Below are 22,232 nucleotides of genomic sequence, written 5' to 3' on the forward strand. Positions count from 1 at the left end.
GCAGACCTTCCCAGCAACAGGCAAACAGACTCTAAAGAGAAGAAAACAATACGGGGCAGTAAATCAGCAGCATTATTCCAGCTGCAGCTTTTATCATTGAGAAAATTTTAATATCATAAATCAGCAGTCTTTGTTGTTTTCAGACACTTACAGTAGTATTTCTCATCAAAGGCAACAAAGGCAACTGTATTTCAAGGTTCTTTCATCGTTATTTTCATCAAAGGTGGTTTATTTTAGGAAGTCTTCGTCTTCAGTAGGATGTTTTTCCCACCAAAAACCTCAGAAAATCAGATTTGAAGACACAGAAGACAACAACTTGCAGAAATTATAGAACACACAATTCCTCTTCAAGATTGAAGAGAATATAACTTTACAGAATTGAACACAAATGCTCAAAGACAAAATATGTTTTTCAGATCTTCCCAAATTACTAGAAATTGCAAAAAAATGCTTAAGGAGAAAAAAGATATTTAGCTACCAAGTGTAGAAGGATAAACTAGCAACGGTGAAAACTGAAAACAACAGTGGTATAGAATACAGATAGCAAAGTATGAAATGTCATTTCAAGAACACACAACAATTAGATCACAACGTAATGTTAAGATATTGTAATAATTAAATAATTACACTACACCAAAAAAAATTTAAATGTAATGAAGTAAAAATAAAATAAATAAAATGTACATTTGAATATTATACAATATTAAAATATTAAAATCAACACAGAGATTTTAGACTGAAAAGAATGACCATGATCAATGACCATTCCCTCCAATCTAAAGGAGGGGGCAAATTCAACCCCTCCTAAATAAAAAAATTTATATTAAACAACAAATCCATTTACATATCAACTTACAAATTAGTTGATCGATTTTATTCAAAAGTACAACTTTAAAATTAAAATTAGTTTTGCATGGACTGCAATAACTATGATATTTATGTCTACAAACATGGCAAAGATATTTATGTCTAAAGGAGGGGGCAAATTCAACCCCTCCTAAATAAAAAAATTTATATTAAACAACAAATCCATTTACATATCAACTTACAAATTAGTTGATCAATTTTATTCAAAAGTGCAACTTTAAAATTAAAATTAGTTTTGCATAGACTGCAATAACTATGATATTTATGTCTACAAACATGGCAAAGATATTTATGTCTATAGTAATCAATAGTATCAGAGAATGCCAATTGTCTCTGACACATCAAATGCTTGAACCAGATCTAGAACTAGATCTAGAAATTATCAGCGTCTCATGTTTTCAATGTTGCAAGCTGATCGAAATGTTTTTGAAGTAAATCTGCATACTTGATCAGCATGTAGCTCCTCTCCTAACATCACAAGAATAATTACTGAGTCATAATTTATTAAAAAAAAAAGGTAAAAACCAGTTTCCTTGATAATGAATGAGAGAGCTCACAGAAAACTTAAATAAAAGATGCGCTACTTATAAATTCAATCAAAGATGCTGCCACATTACCACTGATACATCAATCTTAAAACCCAACAAAACAATTGATAATGGATTCAACCACCAAATCTTTCAGCTAAAAGGTTTCTCTCAATACAACTTTAGTGAAACAGAGGAAAAACAGCTGATGACATTGAATCCAATAAATTAAAACAACCATAAACAATTGTCACCATATGTAGCGCATGTAGCTCCCCTCCTAACATCACAAGAATAATTACTGAGTCATAATTTATTAAAAAAAAAAGGTAAAAACCAGTTTCCTTGATAATGAATGATGAATGAGAGAGCTCACAGAAAACTTAAATAAAAGATGCGCTACTTATAAATTCAATCAAAGATGCTGCCACATTACCACTGATACATCAATCTTAAAACCCAACAAAACAATTGATAATGGATTCAACCACCAAATCTTTCAGCTAAAGGGTTTCTCTCAATACAACTTTAGTGAAACAGAGGAAAAACAGCTGATGACATTGAATCCAATAAATTAAAACAACCATAAACAATTGTCACCATATTTACGCCGCTGCCCATGGCTAGAGTCCATGCTGTCCTCTCCAATAGTGTCTTTCCCAGTGCATACCACAGCTGTAACCACGAGTATATGACCCAAGAAGCATATACAAAAGTTGGAAGCTTCTTTTGAAATAAAAAGGTTTCATGTGATATGTCAGCTCTACTATAGGATTTCGAAAGTCTCTCTACAATTTAGAGTAACTGGAAATTATGAGGAATCCTAGATTTAGACTACATTACTGCCACTTGACAACTAAATATTTTCAAAAGATTCTGAGAACTTTCAATGTTACCTCAGAGCACCAGCTAGACATGCCACCCCTAAATAGTAGCTGCTCCTGGCTTTTTTCCTACTACCATTATCACAATAACGGCAATCTAAAGAAGAACATAGAAAATTTGCAAAGCTTTGCTTTCTCACAGTCAAAACAATACTGGTACAAACATTTTCAAAGCAATATATAAAAACTGTGAGAAGCCTCGCTTTCACTCAGACTCAACCAGATTACTGATAACAGTAAATATAAAGAGAAGAATATGAAAAAGTTGGAGAGCTGTGTTTTTCAAGTCAGCAGAGCCTAAGAATGAAAAGCAAAAAATATTTCTTCAGCAGTGCCATGTACCGATTAGGTAGAGTCTTTAGTTTTCTCAGAAGGTCCTGATTGAAAGAATATAGAATAATGAATGATGATACAATAATTTCTATTACATTATTTTTTCATAACATTCTGAGAATATATTACTGTATATAGAGTTGAGAATATAACTGAAATTTACAACTACCTATATCGAATAACTTATTACAAAAATTAATGTTCATCATTCTTGACAGATTCTTATGGATTTTAAAGTCACTATAGTGTGATTTTTGTTTATCATATCCTTCTTCAGAAGAAGGCACTACCAATCTCATCCTCACAACATATGCATGAACTGCACTGCCTTTCCCAAACAGAGAGCTGCCATGAGCCCAAAGCCACTATTGTGTGATTTTTGTTTATCATATCCTTCTTCAGAAGCAGGGACTACCAATCTCATCCTCACAACATATTCATGAACTGCACTGCCTTTCCCAAACAGAGAGCTGCCATGAGCCCCAGTGTCTAACATGCCTCCAACAGTTACTCCCAACCAGCATGGAGAATGAGGCAGAGCAAGCCCATGTTTAGCAGCACTGTCAGTGTCAATCAAATCTTTCAAGCCCGTGCCACTCTCAACACTCATTCTCATGGAAGATTCAACTACAGATACAACATGGTTCAAATCACTAGAACTGAAGATGAGTCCTGACTCGCCTCCGGGCATACCAGTTCGTTTGCTGCTTCTTGACTGCATTTGCAACAGAGGCCAATAGCTCTTCTTCCGTGTAAGGAAATAGAGCCTGGGCAGCCTGGCAGATGCTTCTATCAGGAAAAGCACCATATGAATTTGTAATGACTAAAACCAATGAAAACAATGGGTGATTGTTTGACAATTTAAGGGATTGTTTTCCTTGGGGACTCTTTATAAGTGACGGGACTTATGGGGCCTCTTGAATTTTGGGTTCCTGCTAAGCTGACAGGTCGACCAAACTACCTTGTCACTCACTCAATCTTCCCATTGGGAGATATTAAATTAGACACAAGTGGATTGATGATAAAGAGCCTGTGTATGCCTGGAGAAGATAGTTGATAAATTTGGGATGTTGGTGCCATGTATATGTGCTACCCTAATGTATTGAATTATTTTATTTGGTTTGTTTGGACAGAGTTTGTTTACGGTATGATAGAAGAGTTAATTTGTTCTGTTTATTTTTAATATATATATAGAGAGAGAAGTTTCACACTGAAAGCTATCTAGATACATGAAAAGAAAATTTATACTATCAAGAACTGCAATTCAACTAAAGACACAGTATAAATTTGTTTCATAAACTGTAACACTACTTTACCTTGACTTATTTTCAAGGCAGCAGAGGCTAAGAATAAGAAGGAAAAAACAATATTTCTTCAGCAGTGCCATGTAGCGATTGAGTGGAGGGCACTGGCTGAAGTAATATAGAATAATTAGTGATGATTCAATAATTTCTATTACATTATTTTTTTCATAACATTCTGAAAATACATTACTGTATATAGAATTGAGAATATAACTGAAATTTACATCTATAACTAATAACTAATTACAAAAATTAATGTTCATTATCCTTGAAAGACTCTTTATGTTTTTCAAAGCCATTCTAGCGTGAGAAGCCATTCTATAACTAATAACTAATAACAAAAATTAATGTTCATTATCCATGAGCATACTTGAGCTATTGGGGAGAGAAGCAAACAAAAAAATGATTTTCAAATCTATCTTGATTAATATTAAATAAGGGTAAAATACAGGGTATTTACTTTAAGTAATAAGCTCTAGCAAATTCTATATAAATCTTGGCTAATTTTAGTTAGTCAAATCAAGAGATATAGCCATCTGATTAGGGAAGGCATACCTGGTCATCCCATGAGTCAATGGTAAGTTGAAGGCCAAGCAGAAGATGATCTGAATTGTCCTCCTGGATTTAATAAAGATTAATTTTGTGAAGCAGTCTGTTGAATCCCTAGAGCAAAATGGCAGAGGATTTGGAATGAGAGGGTGGATTGTTCCCTATGATATAGTAGCTTCAAGATACCAATGCGGCATCCAATCCATTGACTGCAAATCTAAACAGTAGCTCACAAGCAATGCACTAGATGGAGGAGATTTCATTGGAAAGAAGAAAAACATTTCGAAGAATCACAGCGATAGGTAACAGTGGTTGGTCTCTATCTATTCCTGCAATGTACCCTCATGAAAGTTAGGAGGAGCCATAATTTGCAAACCACAAGCAAAAGTACCAAAAACCTCCCAAACCACAAGCAAAAGTACCAAAAACCTAAGTCACAGGATATGGCAATTTTCATGGATGAGGTTCGAATTTAATCGGATTTCAAACTTCTATAAAAAAAATCGAATTTAATCGACTTTCCTCTATAAAGCACTGCCATCCGCCTCTAAACACAACTCAGCTGGTCGTGGGTATTCTTTGTATATGTTTTGTATCTATTGGGTCATGGGAATTCTTTGTATATGTTTTGTATCTATTGGGTCATGGGTGTCTGCAACTGCTGGGTCACCCTCGGATTTTCTCCAACAAGGGTTCCTATTCTGATAATTTATTAGAAGTAAAATATATTTAAAAATAAACAAAATTATAGAAGGCGAATTTTATCCAAATTTTTTTTTCGAATTTTTCCCTTGTCAAATTTCATCCGAATTTCAGGGCTGTCGAATTCGAATTCGAATTCGAACTTTGTGACTTAGCCAAAAACCATGCAAATGAACAAAAACCTCCCAAACCCATATAGATACAAATATCCAGACATAAATTGATAAAGAGAAATGAATACAATGGTAAGTTGAAGGCCAAGCAGAAGATGATCTGAATTGTCCTCCTGGACGCAATAAAGATTAATTTTGTGAAGCAGTCTGTTGAATCCCTAGAGTAAAATGGCAGAGGATTTGGGATGAGAGGACAGATTGTTCCCTACGATATAAAGCAAAGTGCTTCGAGATACCAATGCGGCATCCAATCCATTGACTGCAAAATCTAAACAGTAGCTCACAAGCAATGCACTAGATGGAGGAGATTTCATTGGAAAGAAGAAAAAGATTTCCAAGAATCACAGCGGTAGGTAACAGTGGCTGGTCTCTAGCTATACCTGCAATGCACCCTCATGAAAGTTACGAGGAGCCGTAATTTGCAAACCACAAGCAAAAGTACCAAAAACCATGCAAATGTACAAAAACCTCCCAAACCCATATAGATACAAATATCCAAATATACATTGATAAAGAGAAATGAATACATATATTGACTGACAAATGGAGACATAATCAATACTAGAAGCCTCAAACCTAGACATGCACACTTATACAGGCATCAAGAATCCAAAGCACATTTCAAAGTACATCACAAGAAAATTAAACAAAATCATATTCAGAAGAGGTTGCCTTGAGAAACCAAATTGAGAATACAGAGGCAACACACTGAACTATGGATATGAAAAAATTAACACAATTCCTTGACCACTCTAGGTGCACAAATTCATGAGATAGAGACCCATACACCCACAATGTGGAACAAATGTTAAATACTTCAACAGTGACAAACATTTGCAGAAAACTCCCACAAATCGATTGATTTATTATAGTGGATTGTTAGGGCATCCGGGTGGTCAAAACCGAGACAGAGAATTCATAAATCACCGGATACAAAATGCAAAAACTTCCCAAACAGCTGCAGGCACACAGGCATAGGATGGACAACAAAAGCAGCAGGAAAAACTAACGAAAACCTTACACATTCATATTCAGTTAACAACAACATCACCTACTAAAATTGCACTAGCATTTGCCTTGTCCGCTTGCAGACCTAAACAACATTCCAAACTCTACATACCCATAATACACTTTCAGTAGAATCTTTACGGAATATATTGACCCACGCAATGAACACAAGTTGAAAACCATATAATTCCTCAAACCTTGATATAAATTTCATGCACATCAAATCATCTTCTTCTATACTAGAAGCAAACAAACAAAAAAGCTCAACTTCAACTGAATACAAATAAGCAAATACATTCACCTAAGTAAAACAGCCTATTTTATACAGCTACAAAAAAACCCTAAAACAAAATCTAATTGCATATATACCTTGTTGTCAGAGCCAACAATATGCAGGGTTCTGGATGCCAATGGCTTTCCAATTTCACCTTTCTCATCTGAGTCCAACATATCAAGCTTCACCATGATCTCTGTTTTGGCAACAGCCAATATTGGGTATGTAACCTTACTTCCAGGGTTACATGCTTCAACATCAGGCAGCCATGCTTTGTGTGAATCCACTTCATCAGAGGACAAGCTCAAAACCTAAACTCCACGCTTCTCAAACTCCCCAATGTAATTGGAATTCCTTCCCAGCTTAGTCGTACAGACTGGTGTAAAATTATCTGACCCAAAACAAGAATGAAAGTATATGTTAAACAAAAGCATAGAAAATCAGCAGACCCAAAACAGGAATGAAGGCATAAATTAAACAAAACATAGAAACAGAATGATAACTACAATCCTTCCCAGCCTGTTAGTACAGAATAGTGTAAAATCAGCTGACTCAAACGAAGAATATACATAAGTTAAAACAAAAAAAAATAGAAACAGAATGATAACTACAATCCTTTCCAGCTTGGTAGTACAAACTGGTGTAAAATCAGCTGATCCAAAAGAAGAATGAAAGCATGAGTTAAGAGAAAAACATAGAAACAAAATGATAACTAAATTCCAGCTGACCCAAAAGAAGAATGAAGGTATGTTAAATAAAAACATAGAAATAGAATGATAACTACAATCCTTCCCAGCTCTGTAGTACAGACTGGTGTAAAATCAGCTGACCCAAAACAAGAATAAAAGCATAAGTTAGAGAAAGACGTAGAAACAAAATGATAACTACAATCCCTGATATAAAATCATCTAACCCAAAAGAAGAATGAAGGCATAAGTTAAACAAAAACATAAAAAACAGAATGATAACTACAATCCTTCCCAGTTTGTTAGTATGTTAGTACAGACTGGTGTAAAATCAGCTGACCCAAAAAAGAATGAAAACATAAATCAGACAAAAACATAGAAACAAAATGATAATTTGAAGAGTTTTGAGAACTGACCAGGGTGTGAGAAGATAATGGTCCGGCTGTCCCCATTGTAGTCATAAAGCTTAATTCCTCAAAGCCTGACATACATTTCAATTTGAAGAGAAATCAACAAGCAGATGCCACAGACAAATTAAACAAACAGATTATCTTAATATATAGGAGGTGTAACTGAAAGCATCAACGGTAACAGTGTTTTTTTAGACATTCCTTCATTGCCGTTGCCAACTTTCCAATCCATTGAACCTGCATGAAACTCCTTTAACGGTAACAATGCTTTTTTCCCCACCTTAAGAGCCAACAGCAATGAAGAAATCTCTCAGAGCCGTTGGCCCAGACTCCACTCCACTAAATCTCGATGAACCTGGAGAAAAAATCACGGGAACACATTTTCTTCAAAAAAATTATCTTTAAGTTACAAACTTACCAATTCACATGGAAAAGAATAAATTGAAAAATAACCTTAAATCAATTAAATAAATTACTTTTGTTTACAACATAATTTATTTAGAAATAAGTTAGTTAAAAAAAAGGGGGAATAAAAGTTGTCAATCAAGTTTGAAGTTTTCATAAATTTTTCGTCACAATTTAAGTCTAGAACATTCATAAATTTTAAATGAGGTGACAAATTAAGCTTAAATTTAAATAAATTTATAATTGAGTTGGGAGATTAAGACTTCAAATAATATAAATGTTCAATTATGCAATAAAATAAAACTTAAATTAATATGAATTTGTAAGTTAAATGCTAAATTAAAATTAAAAATATTTGTGAAAAAATATTATAAAACATGATGGTTGAATCTAAAACATGATCTACAAGTTGTCACATTATAAAGAAATGTAAAAAACTGTCTACATGTCGTCATTTTGAATCTATGTAATACTAAATTCACATAGTTTTTCTAACCTAACCAAATCTTTATGCTCACTCTATCTCTTCTAATCTCTACCCTTGAAAAATATCTTAAATCCATCTCAAACTATAATAAAAGCTCATATTTCAAGTCAAACCATATCCTTACTATTACCAAAAAAATAATATATCATCAACATACAATGCAATAACAATAAATTAATCAACATCCATCTTATAATAGATACACTTATTTTATTTGGATCCCACAAATTAACCCAACACAAATGAATCAAGATTCTAACCTACCACATCCTAGGAAATTGTTTGAGAGCATATAAATATTTTTAACTTACATACTAAATGATATTTCTCTTCTTTCCATAATGTTTTGGTTGTGTCGCATAAACAAATCTTCCTTCAAAATCATCATGAAGGAAAGCTCTCTTCACATCCACTTTCTCAATCTTAAAATCAAAGGATGTTGTAAAAGATAATAAGAACCAAGTGGATTTTAGCTTAACGATTGAAAGAAAAATATCACTATAGTCAATTCCCTCAACTTAGGAATATCTCATTGCAACAATTCTAACCTTATATTTATCAAAATTCACATAGAATTGATCTTCCCTTCAAACATCAATTTACAACTAAAAATAAATAAACATTAAGGCAATGTACTAAGTCGTACTTTTTTTTTTTTTTCAATGTATCCATCTTCTCATCCATAACCATTCTTCAAGACTCAAAATCATCCATACTTAATACCTTCTTCGTATTTATAATCTCATTTATGTTAGCAATCAAAGAAAAACTGCATCTCCAATCAAGAGGAGTACACATGTCTAGTTGTTGTTTGTATCAAGTGGACATCCTCATGAGATGGCATGGAGGTTCTACCTTTGGTTTGAAATTATTTGAACTATATGAGAACTTATTATCTTCTTTAGGTCCTTCATGAGATTATAGATAAACTTTATTAATCTAGGAGCTTATTTGGAGCACATCTTTCTTATTATCCTCCTTTATTTGCAAAATAATAAGAGAATACTTGATATCTTTAAAGTAGTTATGTTATGTAGAAATTTCGCATCTATAAGATCCCAAAGCTTATACCCTTTCACACCAACAACATAGCTAACAAATATACATTTAGCATTGTGTGCTCTAATTTTGATTAAAGCTATTAAATCATGCTCCACTAAACACTGGATGAACAAAAACAAATTAAAATGACTTAAATGCAAAAGATATTAATATGATAGTTAATTTAGATAAGAATTGCTATAACTAAACTTAATAGGATAAATAAATAAATTAGAAAATATTTTTACATATAAGTCATATTAATAATTAAATAAATTGGAAATTAAATTTAAATATAATTTATATTAATTAAATAAATTATGTACAACATAAACCGATCTAGATTAAATTATTCGGATAGATAGAGAATCACAAAGAGACAAAGTTTAAGAATATCTAAGAAATCAAAAATATGATGGTGACATGAAAGAAAATGAAGAGTGGGTACTATGATGATGACTTGGTATTAAATTCACCAAAGCTATAAAACCATAATAAGATGAAAGATATGTTTTTTTTATTGAGTATAGTTTATCAAAATAGAAATACATTATAAGGAGAATGTACAAGAGTATATCAAGTAAACTTAGCCAATAAATGATTTGTATGTGTTAATAGGTGGCACAATCAAGTTAGGATCACTATCTTTGGGTTCAAATTAGAATCCTATTTTTTGCTTCTTAAGTTCGTCTTCAAGAACTAGTTTGTTGATCTTTTTCTCCTCCAAGTGCTTATTCAACAACTCAATCTCTTCTTCATTCAAGTTGTTTCTACCCTACAGGAAGAAGTGTGTGAAGATTTTTGTTTTGTAAACTATTGTGATGCCCTCTATCAACAAGATCATGAAATGGTGTTTTGGAATCTCCAATGTTGTAGAGACTTGAAACATGATAGTGAGATAGGTAAGTTCACTATAGAACTCATTAAGATGCCCCATTTTGCCCTTGAAGACCTCATCATTCCTCTCTTCTATATCAACCACAAAATCTCATTAGTAAGAACAAGCCAAAATTTATTCAAGTCAAAGTTGAAAGCATCAACATGCCCAACAAGAATCTCATGGCAAGAGAAACCAAGCTTATCATTCCAATTCACAGGCTGACCAAAAAGTAAAGACCAAATGTTAATGGCATATTTTCAATTAAAAAAATAATGTTCAAAAGTTTTAGGCATATCACAAAGGTCGCATGTTCTTGTAGATAAATCATATTAATGCAATACATGTCCAACAATATTTTTTATGTGAATGAGAAACCAATTTTTTTTGGGTTATATTGAGTTTTTCTACATATGGAGCAACCTATGGGACCATTTAGCTTCATACTAGTTAAGGTTCTAGGATAGATTGAGCCAATTATAAACTTCTTCTAAGCCTACTACCATCATATTATGAGGTGGGGGAAATAGGCTTCACAAGTGTATGCATGCAAACTAGGAATCTATTTCATACTACTAGTTACATTGGAAGGAGAATGATCCACTAGGCTCAAGATGACTTAAGCACAAAGTGGATTAAGTGGTCCTTCGTTGTGGAGGACTATGACTATGCAAATTTTAAATGAAGAATGAAAGAAATAGAATCAAATAGGTTGAAATGATAGTTTTCATCTATTGGAAGTAGGTGTTGTTGTGGTTGTCATTGATGTCAAACTTGTTGTTCTGGATTGGTGTTGGTTTGGAATGCCTGTGGTTCAAAGATATCTTATTGTGTCGGTGTGGCGGCTATTCTATTGGTTGTTTTGGAAGTGTTCAGATCTAGAAAGTGTTTCTAATGTTGTTTGCTATAATTATCTTCTTTGGATATAGTTTTGGTATCGTGGATATGATAATTTTGTGGTTTGGAAATATCGTTGTGTTCTCCAGGTGTTGTGGCATTATTCATAGCTGGTTGTGATATTCTATGTTAGACCTATCATTAGGTCTAGATATGATTTGTGGAATATTGTTTGATGTGTTATGGGGTCTGTAGGATATTGTTGGATGAGTGTTGCAAATATGTGCTTGTGAGATATTTGAGGATGACTGAGAGATGTTTTGTCATTGATGTCAACATATTTCTCTGGTTGGTGCAATAATGTAGTGGTGTTCAGTTAGTTGGTTTGTGCTATATATTGATGATCTATTATTGTGAATTAAAGGTTTTTTAGTGGGATGTCTGTAGTTGATTCATTTCAATTTTTGCAGAGGTTCGCATAATGATTTGAGTATTTGTGTTGTGGCCAGTTCTTCAGTTGTTCAATGATGTCACTGTTCGGTATTTTGATCTACATTGATCTGCATTGTAATATCTTGTTATGTAGATGTGTGGAATATGTTTGGGATGTTGATGTGTGTCCTCAATTCAAGTGGTTCATGATTTGGAGGTCCGCAAGTGAATATTTCAAGTTGACAGTCAGTTCGGTTGGTGTTCTTGAGGTCTGGTATGATGATATCGATGTCTCTAGTAATTTGAGTTGGTGTGGATGTTGTTGTAGCAATTCATGGTGCTTGTGGATGTTTCTAAATTGTGTGTCATTCGTGTTGGTGGCCCACATTGATTATTGTGCATGTTATTGATGATTTCTTCGATCAGGTGCTATTCTTCATGTTCTTGGCCAACATGATGATTGTAGCATGTTGCCAATGTACGAGGCTTAATTATTGGAGGTGTTTCGTGTTCATGGTGGTGATTTAGGTCCATGTTATGTCTTAGCCAACATTGTTTTGGTTCACATATGATATTGTGTCGTGTATGGTTATATTTTGTAATTAGGTGATGTGTGTTGAGTTGACCTTAGATAAAGATTAATCGGTTGATGCCATGTATAAATAAATGTAACAATCATGTGTGAGGTATCATGAGTGTGCAAATATTTTATTAGTCATTCGGTTGTAGAGCATGAGTGTTGGAAAGTAAGTGAAGGTTGTTTTGTGCTTAACCAGAACTGTAACTAGGCATTGAAGATGTTATTTCTCAGTTCATGATTTTTCGGATGTTATCTGAATCTATTTGTAAGACAGTGAGTCTTCCTAAGGGTTGTAGCCCTCCTTATTATGTGTTTTGAGCAGTGAACTCTATGTAGTGTGCCTGAATGCATGTGCATTCCCCATTGCAATATTTCATATACTTCTAATAGGGTATCATCATATTGTGGGAAGGTTCCCATCGTGTTTTTTCCCTTGATTAGATTTTCCATTTCAAAAATCTTAGTGTTATGTGTGTTCATGTTGTGTTGATGTTTCATGCTTTTGTTGTTATTTATCAAATCCAAGTTTAAAGTAAATTGTTGCAAGATATGGTGACAACTTATTCACCCCCCCTCTTAGTTGTCTGCCCTAATTTCATCAATTGGTATCAGAGCAGGTTCCTCCAGTGAAGTTTAATAGCTTGAGGTGATTTGGGATGGCGACCTTTGAGAAGGATAGTCTGAGATTTGATAGAACTAACTACTCACTTTGGAAGAATCAGATGGAGTGTCACTTGAGATGCATTGGCGAAGATTACTGGAAAATTACCAAAGACAAATATATTATTCCTGCAAATGATCCTTCAACTCTAAATGAGATAAAGGAAGTTGAATACAACATCAGGGCTAAAGAAGATTTGTTGAGTGCTCTGACGGATTCAAGAATGACAAATGTTATGGATTTGTAGACTACTGATGAGATCTAGAAGAAGTTGGAAACCTTGTATGAAGGAGACAACTATGTGAAGATTTCCAAGTTGTAGAGTCTTAAGGGTAAATATGAGAACTTAAAGATGAGAATATCACTTCTTTTATGCAAAAAGTGAATGATCTTGTGTGCAATATCAGTTGTGCTAGTGGAACATTGGAAGAATCAAAGATTACTGCTAAAGTGCTCATATCCTTACTTGCATCATACCAACACAAAGTTGCTTCTATTAAGGAGATTCAGACTATGACTAATGTCACTAGGGATATGTCGATTGGTAAGTTCTCAGCCTTTGAGTTAAGTGAATTTGGTGAATCTCTTCCTAAGGTAGAATCTACATTCAAAGCCTCTATTTCTAGAAAGGATAATCAAAGATATGATCTAGGTGAAATTTATTTAAGGAAGATATCCTTAGTTGAGGAAGAGATGAAGGAACTTGAGGAAGAAGAGAAAGAGCTTGAGGAGCTTGAACCGCTTATTGCCAAAAGATTACCTAAGGGAGCTGATAAGTATGAAGGAAAGTTGCCTCTTAAATGTTTTTCATGTAATAAGATAGGGCATTTTACTTCAAGGTGTCCGGAAAGAGTTCTTAGGAAGAAATACAAGCCTAAATTTCAGAAGAAATGTTATTATGCTACTAATGAAGGTGTGACGGATGACGAATCTGGGAAAGGGAATTCAAGTGATAATGAATGGGTGTTTATTGCTATCAAGGAAGATGATCCAAAACCTAGTGATCCTACTAGCTGCAGGAATGTGGAAAAAGCTTTGGCTGCACAAGTTGAAGAGAAAGATGAATGGGTGATTGATAGCGGATGCTCTCATCATATGCGAGGTGATAAGAGTAGGTTTGTGAGCTTGGAAAAGTATGATGGTGGTGTTGTTAGGTTTGGTGATGACAAAGCTGGTATAATTTGTGGTAGAGGTTCTATTTCTCTTGATGGTAAGAATAATACTAATGATGTCTTATATGTAGAAGGTCTAAAGCATAATATTTTAAGTGTTGGTCAGATGGTTGACAAGGGATATGATCTTCAATTTAAGAATGACAAGTGTAGAATATTGGGTAGGACCGGTATTGAGATTGTATTAGGTACAAAGACTAAAGGTAATATCTTTCATTTGAATAGTGCTGGTAAAAGATGTTTGATTGGTCAGATTGATGAAAGTTGGTTATGGCATAGAAGAATGTGTCATGTGAATTTTGATAGTATGGTTAAGATAAGTTATACTTAGACCATGAGAGATCTTCCTAAGTTGATGAAACCTACTAACTCTATATGCAAGGAATGTCAATTAGGGAAGTAATCCAGAGTTTCTTTCAAGAGTAAAAAAACATTTTTCTAATGGATTACTAGATCTTGTGCATACTGATTTATGTGGTCCATCTAGAGTCAGAAGCTTGCAAGGAGATATATATTTCATGTTGCTTATTGATGACTATTCTAGGATGATGTGGGTTACTTTCTTAAGGGAAAAGTCTGAAGCCTTAGAGAAATTCAAGATCTTCAAAGCTATGGTTGAGACTGAGATAGGTTTGAAGTTGAAGGGTCTGAGATCTGGCAAAGGTGGTGAATTCACTTCTGGTGAGTTCAATACATATTGTGAAGAGCATGGGATAAAGAGACATATATCTGCTCTGAGAACCCATCAACAGAATGGAGTGGTGGAAATGAAGAATAGAACAATTCAGGAAGCTTCTAGGACAATGATGATTGAAGGAAATGTTTTGCATGTCTATTGGAGAGAAGTTGTGAGTACTATTGTTTACACTCTTAACCGGGTACATATCAAAGGTGATACTGGTAAGACTCCTTATGAATTATGGTATGGTCATACTGATACTATTAGATATTTCAGAATTTTTGAAAGTAAATTCTATATCAAAAGAGATGAAGATTTAGGGAAGTTTGATACTAGATGTGATGAAGGAATATTTCTTGGTTATTCTACTAAAATAAAAGCCTACCTCTGTTACAATAAGAGATTGAGAAAGATAGTTGAAAGTGCAAATGTCAAGGTTGATGAAGGTAACGAGTATCAACCTAGATCTTGCGGATATGATTCAGATGATCAAAATGATAGTTAAAGTAATGGGAAGCAAACTTAGAATCAAAATCAAGTTCAGATAGTTTTGGTGAATCCAAAGAATCAAGGAGCTAGTGCAAGTGCAAAATAAAGAACACAAGAGTCTAAAAATCAAGAAAATCCCAAGACTCCTAGGTATGTAAGATTGAATCATTTAGAAAATCAGATTATAGGAGATAAGAATAAAGGTGTTCAAACTAGGAGAAGAATTGTAGAAAATAAAGTTGAGTATTGTTTGATTTCTAAGATTGAACCTAAAGATATGAATGAAGCTTGTAAAGATGAACATTGGGTAAAAGCTATGGAAGAGGAATTGAATCAGATTGAGAAGAACAACACATGGGATTTTTTTCTTAGACCTAAGGACAAAAATGTAATTGGAACAAAATGGGTCTTCTGGAAAAAATTGAATGAGAAAGGTGAAGTTGTTAGGAATAAGGCAAGACTTGTTTGTAAATGTTATTCTCAGATGGAAGGAATTGATTTTGAGGAGACTTTTGCTTCGGTGGCAAGGATTGAAGTTGTGATATTATTTCTTGCTTATGTTGCTTACAAAGTTTTCAAAGTCTATCAGATGGATGCCAAGTCAACATTCCCAAATGGTGAATTGGAAGAAGAGGTGTACATTGAGCAACCAGATGGATTTCAACTAATTGATCAAGAAGACATGGTTTTCCAGTTGAGGAAAGCATTGTATGGATTGAAGCAAGCCCCAAGAGCATGGCATGCCAGATTGGATAAGTATTTGTTGAAGCTAGGATTCAACAAAGGTATTGTTGATAGTAATTTATATTTCAAGATTGATCATGATAACATTTTTATTGTTGAAGTTTTTGTCGATGATATTATTTTTGGAGGAAATGATAGTTTGTGGAAGAATCTTATTGATGAGATGCAGAATGAATTTATCATGTCTATGATCGGTGAGATGAAATTCTTTTCGGGATTGCAAATTACATAGTAAAAAAAAGGTATTTTCATATCTTAGTCCAAGTATGTGAAGGAATTGTTGAATAAGTTTGGATTAGATGATTCAAAGCTAGTTGGTACTTCTATGGTGATTGGATGCAATTTGACTAAGGATGATGATTCGCCTGAATCAAATCAGACCAGATACATATCAATGATTGGTGGATTACTTTATTTGACTTGGACTAGACTTGATATCATGAATGTTGTATGTCTTGTTGCTATATTTCAAGTTGATCCTAAGGATTATCATGTTGTTTCTATGAAAAGAATTTTCAGATATTTGAAGGGCATAGTTCATTTTGGTTTATGGTATCCTAAAGATGATGATTTTACTTTTAGTTCTTTTATTGATGTTGATTGGATAGGTGATGTTGATGAGCAGAAGAGTACTAGTCATGGTGCATTTTTCTTGGGTAAGAGATTGGTTTCTTGGCTAAGTAAGAAGAAAAATTCTATTTCATTATCTACTACAAAGGCAAAGTATATTGTTGTTTCTAACAATTGTACTCAGGTAGTTTGGATGAAGCAAATGTTGAAGGATGTCAGAGTAGTGTGTGATGAGCCTATTGCTATTTATTGTGATAATTCAAGTGTTATTAACATTTCTAAGAATTCGGTGTTGCATTCTAAGACTAAGCATATATCTATCAAGTTTCACTTTCTGAGAGACAAGGTAAATGAGAAGGAAATCAGGCTGGAATATGTATCCACAAAGGAACAAATTGTAGATATTTTCACAAAGCCTTTGCCTAAGGATACTTTTGAGTATCTCATAAATAAGTTAGGGGTGATTTCCCCTCCAGATCAGAACTAAGGTGCATTGGTATGCACCAGTTTGGTGCATTTCATAGTCATATCTTGTGATCCAGATTGATGAGGTGGTTGCTACTCAGGCGAAGTAGTCAAATGTTCAGATTTGTGAGTTTTGTAGTTTGTTGAAAATATGTGTCTTTTCCATTGATGTCAAAGGGGGAGAGAATCATGTGAAAAATCGTAATGTAATATGCAAGGTCAAAGCGGGAGTTGCTAATCCTTCCTTCTTCATAATTTGGGGGAGAGAGAATCTTTCTTTGTCATTGATTGTTTTTCACATCACATGTTGCCATCAATGCCAAAGGGGGAGATTGTTGGATATTGTTGAATGAGTGTTGCAAGTATGTGCTTGTGATATATTTGAGGATGATTGAGAGATGCGTTGACATTGATGTCAACATATTTCTTGGTCGGGTGTAGTAATGCAGTGGTTTTCATTTAGTTGGTTTGTGCTATATATTGATGATCTATTGTTGCATATTAAAGGGTTTTTAGTGGGATGACTATAGTTGATTCATTTAAATTTGCAGAGGTCCACGTGATGATTTGAGTATCTATGTTGTGGCCAGTTCTTTAGTTGTTCAATGATACCAGTGTTTGGTATTTTGATCTGCATTGCTCCACATTGTAATTATATACACCTAAAAAATGGTTTGAAGATAATTAATTAAATAAGCAATTATTTAATTAATCCCCCTTCCCAATTTAATTGAATTCAATAGAAATTTGATTAGATTCCTCATTCATCTACTTATTAATAAATCTAAGGATTTATTTAATAAGTTTGTTTCAATAGTCCCTTTGATTAATTAATCCTCCCCCCATTTAATTCATTTATTCTAATCCCCTAATTATTTAAAACAAACCAATTTATGAATTGTTGAAAGTTAATTAGACTTTTCCTATTATTTGAATTTTTAAATTCAAATTTCCCACATGCCTCCTAACTTCTAACCACCTAACCTAACCACCCCCTAACCTAACCCATTCCATCTAATCCTAGGGTCTAACTAACCCTATCCTCTTGCACATCCTAACCTCCTTATCCTAACTTCATAGGAGTTGGATATTCTCCCCTTGAGACACATGGCACTTATGCCACATGTCTCCTCCCTTGGACACTTGCCCTCTCATGAGCAAGGCTCCTTGACACTTGTCACCACAGAGATGACAAGTTTCCCTCCCTCCAACCTCTTCTCCAACCTCCCCCATTTTGACCCTTGATATCTTTAGACTCAATCTTGACCGTTGATTCCTACCACCTCACCCCTGGCCTTGGAAATCCTATAAATATCTCCCATTTTGGAGCACAATGGATCCTATCTCATCTCATCTCAAGCATGGTTATTATAGGCATATCATTTCTAGCATTCTAGTTTAGTATTGTTATCATTTATTGCATCTGAGATCTAGCTTAATTTGATCATCCTCTAGCATAATTGTTTAATCATATAACCTAATCCATATCTCATCTAGCTTAATTGCATCATCATTTAGCACAATCAATGCATATCATTAGCATAATTAGCTTCTTGGATCAATCTAGTTTAATCATACATTCATCTAGCTTACACATCATATCATTTTAAATCTTGTTTCTTGGTGTAGTCAAGTCACTGGGATTGCTCATGTCGATCTAAGAGAAAATCCACACGCATCTCTTAGGAGGTGATGGGTCACTTTTTCATGGTTTATCTTTCATTTGATTTCAATTTTCTAACCATGATTGTAATGATCTATTGAGTGTTTGTGTTCTCACTACAGGTACTCTACTTCACACACACGACATTCTGGCGCCCACCGTGGGGCCTGAAATATCATTTTTGGCCCCTTGCATCATCAAAATCTTTAATCTCATGGGTTTCTAGTCGTATCTACTTCAGAATCTCGTACGAGTACCTTTACAGAACCGTACGAGTTTCTTTGTGCACTCATGCAGGTATGTTGGAATACTCGTACTATCAGGTGAGAAAACTTGTACGATTTTCTGCTTCTGTTGTTTCAAAACAGATTGCATTTTAGGGTTTTTGTGCTTGAAATTTGATATCACTAATGATAACCCTGGTCTGTTTGTCATTTTTCTAGCAACCTAACTGGTTTTTACAAGATGATTGTCAAAGATTACGCTTGCCAAAGAATCAATTACTCCAAAACAAAATGATTACTAATGTATTTGTTTTGCAGGTTGCCTAAGGGAACCCAACCAAACTTTGTGCATTCTTAAAGTTTTCTAGGCACACTTAATTTGCTATTGATAAATGAACAATCTTTTTTTCTATTCTTGAGAAGCTGTCTAAAAGGTAGGAGAGTATGCTCTTGTCCGTATGGACAATCAAAAATCCTGACCCTTGATGCACTTCTATATTTGAGATTTGAATACCTTTAGCAGGCCTGTCATAGTCGGAAAAAGTAATCACACTATGAGAACAACCCAAGTGAGTATAGCTAGACCTAAGCATTCCGACTCACTCTAAAAAATAGGCCTCTCGGAATTAAAGTCTTGGAGGATGGGATTATTTGAGTTTTCTCTTTTAAGATCTCTCATATCGAACACTTAGTAGGGCCTCATGGTCTCAATCATGCTTGTGTGACTACTTCTTTTTTCGGTACCTTGTTGGGCTATAGGCCTCAATCGCGCTTGCGCGAATGCAAGGGGTAATTCCAGACATAAATCCTTACTATGAACCCTAAGATAGAAGCTACCCGATTCACCTCCGAAAGGGGGATAGTCTTGTTGGATTCCAAGAACACTAAGAGGGGAGGGGGTGAATCAATGTTCTACCAATATGATCAATTTTAACCTTATTAAAACATGCATACACCAACCAGTAGACCCGTACATAAAGAATTGAAAGAAGTAAAGCAACCAATAAGACAATCACATAAATGAACACCATAACACACCGAATTATACGCGGAAAACTTCAAAGAGGAAAAATCATAGTGTGTGACCCACAATATCAATTCATTGGCCATATGAAGAGATATTACAAAATATAAGGGGTTTGCACTTGCAGGAAGGCTTACAGCCTAGAGCACACTGCTCAATCACAAAAGAAGCCTCACTAACTACATATAAATCATGACTACAATCCAGAGAAGTGTGTGAACTACTGAGATAACATCTTCTATGCTAGGATATAGTTCCTGTTAAGCTTTGTCTGTTCTGGTTTAAACCCCTAAACCCTTTACCAGAATAACCCTTTAGAATAATATCCTCACATACATGATCTCTCTGATATATTTCACATCTCTGTCATTGTTTCCTTCCAATTACATATTCACATCATGATATCACAAATGATCTAATCCAACTGACCTATATACCCTATACAATTTATCATGCCTTATGTCGGCTTACAAAGATATTTATAATATGAATATACATGTTAGCTAGATAACATAAATACATGAATATCAAAAACAATTGTCGATGCCAGATCCAAAAGATGTTGGCCTCCAATACCGATAACCTGATTCTAAACCAAGTTGGTTTGCATTGTCGGTAACCAAAAAAATCCTTTTATCCTGCATGTGCCTATGCCTGTGCCGGTGTCGGTGAAGTGCCTGCCAGTGAAGTGCTTGTCGGCACACAACTGACCCAAAATATGAAGTCGCAACAAGATATCATGTTGCCATCAATGACAACATAGTGAAACCAACCAATTGAGTGTCAATTGCCAACAATCTTCCCCTTTGGCATTGATGACACACTCATGTGAAAAATGATCATGGTTTCATCCTGCCTGCTCCCCCTAAGCTAAATATTCATCAATACAAAATACTCCATACTCCCCCTAATGTATGCAACTCCCTTTTTTCTTTTTCACATTTATATCACTCCCCCTTTGACATCAATGCCATCAAAATTTCCAAAGAAGATGCCAAAGATCCAAAATTGAGACAAAGAATGAAAGATATTGTACAATGAATATCCCAAAAATATCTTATCGGAGCTTAATATATTTGAAAATATCTAGGTATGCCTTCTCCAAAAGCTCAAGATAAGTATCCCAACCATATTTGAAAGTGCCTGAAATAGATGCAAGTCCATTTAGCATATGGGCAAAGGACTCTTTCTCACTTAACTCTACCAGTGTGGGCTTTCCAACCATATCCATACATTCCTTCTTATGTACACTGAGTGAATCCAACCGGGGACTCACCAAACTTATCAGACTTTTGACTCTTCTTATGATTTTGTCTTTTTCTTTCTCAAAAACAAAAATTTGGGCTTTCAAAATGAAAATTTGACCATCAATGGATGTAGTTAATGAAGTCAATCCATCAAAAGAATTAGCTATACTTGCAATTTTCTCTTGGAATTCCTTAATCTTCTTATCCAAATTAAATGTAAGAGCATCTATGTTACAACATACTCTATATATATTTGTACACTGCCTCAAAGAATTATCTATCAATTTCCTTTCTCTCAGACTCAATCATTTGATCAAATGCATCTCTTTTAGCCTGTGTGAACCTCTCCAATGCTTGCCGGTTTGAAATTTTTTGCAAGGATTGAAAATCCTTTGAAATGTGCTTTGTAATTGTCTTAAGCTTACTGGATGGGCTCGCTTCTCTGTTAAACTTGGAATCTGGAACTACTCCATGCAAAACAGTGATAGACTGATCAATAATTCCTTTATCCATAGATCGCTCCTTCATCAATTTATGTGCAGTCATCATCATGAGTTCAATAGAACTCATCTCAGTTATGTTTTTCTTTACAACATGTGAGGTGTTCATTGACAATAATGATGGAGTCACTACCGGTTCCCTGTCGAATTCCCCTTTCTTCTCCTCTGATGATTTATCCTTTATAGATTCCTCACTTGCACCAGTGGCTTCACCACTTGGTGCAGTCTCAGTAACTGTCGGTTCCTCCCTAGGAACTGTAACCTCATCCTGTACATCTATATCTGGAGGACTGTTATCCTCAACATTAGTATCTTGTACATTATCATCCTTTATACTCTCTGTATTTGCCGGTATCTCAACATTTGTCTGTACATTTGTATCTATCGGGGGCTTAAGTTCCACTATCTTAATATTTTT

General features: G+C 34.5%; 1 pseudogene; it reads right to left on the reverse strand.

Annotated features, from left to right (window-relative positions):
• Positions 1–971: 971 nt before the first annotated feature.
• Positions 972–21,827, reverse strand: LOC131033982 (1-Cys peroxiredoxin PER1-like; annotated as a pseudogene).
• Between the last annotated feature and the right edge of the window lie 405 nt (positions 21,828–22,232).

The sequence above is a fragment of the Cryptomeria japonica genome, chromosome 7 (assembly GCF_030272615.1).
Source record: "Cryptomeria japonica chromosome 7, Sugi_1.0, whole genome shotgun sequence".
In the NCBI taxonomy this organism is placed as follows: domain Eukaryota; kingdom Viridiplantae; phylum Streptophyta; class Pinopsida; order Cupressales; family Cupressaceae; genus Cryptomeria; species Cryptomeria japonica.